Genomic DNA, 4,207 nt, shown 5'->3' on the forward strand with positions numbered 1-4,207 from the left:
TTACTGGGAATACTAATTCTATTGTTTGGTTAGATTTGGAATTGTAAGGAATAACGAGTATAAAGACCTATATACCCCTGCAAATTAATAAGAGTAATAAAATTAAAAAAGATAATAAAGGTAAAATAGGTAATCCATATCACTTTTTCTTCCGATCTCCCATAGAAAACAAAATCCTTGGTCCAACCAAGGATTTTATTTTCCTCAAATTTGAGGAATTCATTTTCCAATCGAAAATGAATTCCATGAACCAAACACCAGAAAATAACATTTTCCTCCACTTTAAGAAAAATGTTTTCCTTTCATGAACCAAACATCCCCTAATATACTTAACCAAAAAAAAAAAAAAAACATTAATATACAAACATTTAATCCTCATAATTTATCTCTTCTATCAATATATTAAGAATAAAAACACTGAGGGACCCTTACACTGTTCACAAGCAACATTATAAAATGGCAGAAGAAAAAATTAATGATGTGGGGTTTTGGAACATAAAATTAATAATGTGGGGTTTTGGAACATATATACATGGAAGGAATGATGCACGAAGGGTTCCAAGAAAATGACATGATGTTTACCAATATCAGACTACTAGGCTAGTGTAGGTGGAAACATGGTCCTTCAATTCCTCAACTTGTACTTAAATTTTATAATTCACATGAATCCATCAACCAAGGTACTATCTTCACGTGTAACTAATAAATGTATTTTTCGATCTCAAAGCATCGACACAAATGTACGAACAACACACAGAGCAATCTCATCTATAATTTTTTTTTTTTTTTTTTTTTTGGTTGGTTTTTTGTGGGGTTCAATATGAGATAGATGATAGATAAAGAAAGAGAGTCATTTTGAACTCATGCAGTAAGATAATGATTTTTTGTGGGCCCCCAAGATAGAGGAAAAACGGAGGAAAGACAGCTGATGTGCGCGTTCACATACATCGCTCAGCCGGCGCATGCACGCATTAGGCGTTTTTTTTCTTCTCTCTCCCTCATCTCTTTCCTACTTGGCTTCTTAAATATTGTGCAAAAAAATAACTGATGTAGGTGCTCTTAGAGCAACCACATCAGTCAGTTTTTTGCACAACATTTAAGAAGCCAAATAGGAGAGAGAGAATGGAGAGAGGAGAAGAAAAATGAGGAAAAAAACATTCGGACACAAAAGAAATGCATCCTCTCCTCTCTCCTTGGAACCCACACAAAACTCATTACTGGCAGGAGATCAAAATACATTCTCTCACCTCCTTCTATATCATCCACTTCATAATGGGTCCCAAAAAAATTTGCGAAAAATCCACTAGTGTGAATGCTCTTAAAAACGAAAAATACTACTTCAACTCTCAAGTTCTAGTTCATATTTTTACTCCCTCAATTAACATTTTGGTGTTGACATTTTCTTCGGGATCTATAGAATGAAGATAACTTATCATATCTTGTCACATCAGAGAGTAAATGTGAGGGAATAGCGCAACTGAGAGTCCATGTAGTAGAACTCTGTTATAAAACATAATATTTTTACCATTATAATATTAGTTCAAATTACTTTTGCAGAATTAGAGTATATAGACATATGAAATTAATATTGTGAGATTAATTTAAATTCGGTGTAAATCTCTCTAACAGAGTTAGAGTTTATGGATGTATGAAATTCGTCTTCTCAACGTAAAAGAATCTAAATAAGTAAATATACATAAATTTAATTAAAATTATTACTGGATCTCACCCAAAATTAAATTTCAAAATTGTGACTGTCATGGCGTATGTGAACTTCATCCTGGGTGACAAAGATGACAATGTAAAAGAGCATCTGCATCTCAGTTTGATGGATATATTGTCAATGAACAACAGATGAAAAACATATACTCAGGTGGTGTGCAAGACTTTTCAACCAAAGTTAGTCTTGACTATGTTTGATCAATTCTTCAATGATATTAAAGAAACGTTAAATTCATCTAACGAATTCAGCTTTAAATTTGTGAAACAGTCTGTGATTCAAGATTTTTGTAGCATTGCTAGGGAAGTTGTTTCTATGTGTGACTGTAAGGAATTGTATACCGTTCTATTGATCCTATTTGTAATTGCTTCAACTTATGATTAAATGAATGAGCATCTTTATTTTTTTAAAAAAATATAAAAAATTAGAACAATTAATGTCAGATTTTCAACATAGATGTTACTCTTCAATGCCATGTCTTAGGCCAACTTCAATGCCATGGCAGCTTAAGTTCAATGGGGTGTTTAGTTTAGACATGGATATTGAAGTCAGATTTTTTAAAAAAAAATAAAAAAATCAATGGATAAAAATGATTTTTATTAATAAAAATAATGTTTTTGTCTAGTATTAAATTGAAATATGAATCATTATTAAAATTGTTGTATGTGTTATAAATAAATATATAATTGTGGGCATTTTTGTTAGTAACAAACATAACGGTTCATCATTTAATCTTGTCATTATTGTATCCGTTACAAATGTTAATTATATATGTGTTGAACATTCTTTCAAAAGGTTGAACCCCAACTCTAAGGGCCCCCCACATCCCGATTCGACAGAGCATTTGGGAGAATGTAAATCATGGTAACTCAAATAAATCATGGTAACTCAAATAAATCATGGTAATATGTGTTGAACATGTATTTGTATGAAGAAGTTAGTGAATGAAATTCTGATTTACTTCATATATTATTGCCTATCTTTTCTTTATTTCTCTTTTCAATATTATATATCTTGTAAAGGTCATCGGTTAAGAGCTAACGGTCAACGAGCATAATCAAATACAACAATATGAATAGGTATAATTTTAAATGTAGGATCAAAACATTTGACAAATATTGATCGGAGTATTATTCTTAATAATAAAAACACAAAATTTTAAACCACAAAGAAATTAAAGGGTCACAAATCATTTTGACCCAGGAAAAAAAAAAAAAAAAAAAGGAGATGGTGAGAGAAATTAAAGATTGACGGCTCCACTTGTCGACATCAAAGATGCTAAGCATTGTCGAACATCTCAATCTCTTTTACTCTTATTTCTAGACTAGATAGAAGATACACTGAACTCACCGATCAAACACCTCTAAAAAAAAGTTTTAATTTCAAACTTTCTACTTTTATTTTTCCCTAAATTTTAAATTCTCATTTTCTATCATAAAACACTAACTAAAAAAAGTTAAATTCATTAATAGAAAATTTTGTACGTAAATTCCTGAAATTCATAAATATTTAATTTATCAAGATTAGAGAATAATATTTCACTTGTGATTATTCAAAAGAGTTTACACAGCTATATATATATATATATATATATATATATATATATATATATATATATATATATAGAGGTTGACACAAAAGTAGATAACAAACTCAAAATAGACTTGAACTAATCATAACTCTTTAACTGCTCAATACTCCCTCTCAAGCTGACGGGGGACACGGGACTATGCCCAGCTTGAAACGAAGATAACCAAAGCGAATAGAAGAAAGCGGATTGGTGAATATGTCCGCGAGCTGATCATGGGTGGACACGAAGTTCACCTTCAACCCCAAGGACGCCACATTGTCGCGAATAAAATGGTAATCCACCTCTACGTGTTTGGTTCTTGCGTGAAAAATCGAGCTGATCATAGGTATGTTGCTCCCAAGTTATCGCACCACATGAATGGGACCGTTGGTAGATGTAAGCCAAGCTCATGCAAGAGAGATTGTATAATCCAGGTCACTTCTGCTACGGCATCGACGAAGGCTTTGTACTCTGCTTTGGTGGAGGAGCGAGCCACGGTGCATTGCTTTCTAGAAACCCAGGACATGAGATTGGGGCCAAGGAATACCGCGTAACTCGCTGTGGACTTTCTATCAAGAGAGCTGTTAGGAATATAACGGAATAATGCAGAAGCGAAGAATCGAAAATTGAGAATTATAGAAGTTAAGTAATAGGGAAAGTATATAAATGACAGAAAAATTAATAAGGATGGGAATATATATATATATATATATATATATATATATATATATATATATATATATATATATATTCTTTCTTATTCTTTTATAGAGATTAATATATATATATATATATATATATATATATATATATATATATATATATTAATCTCTATAAAAGAATAAGAAAGAAAATATATATATATATATATATATATATATAGGCTACGTGAGGAATGCAAAAGAATGGAATAAATG

This window comes from Ipomoea nil, unplaced genomic scaffold (genome assembly GCF_001879475.1).
Source record: "Ipomoea nil cultivar Tokyo-kokei standard unplaced genomic scaffold, Asagao_1.1 scaffold1735, whole genome shotgun sequence".
Classification (NCBI taxonomy): domain Eukaryota; kingdom Viridiplantae; phylum Streptophyta; class Magnoliopsida; order Solanales; family Convolvulaceae; genus Ipomoea; species Ipomoea nil.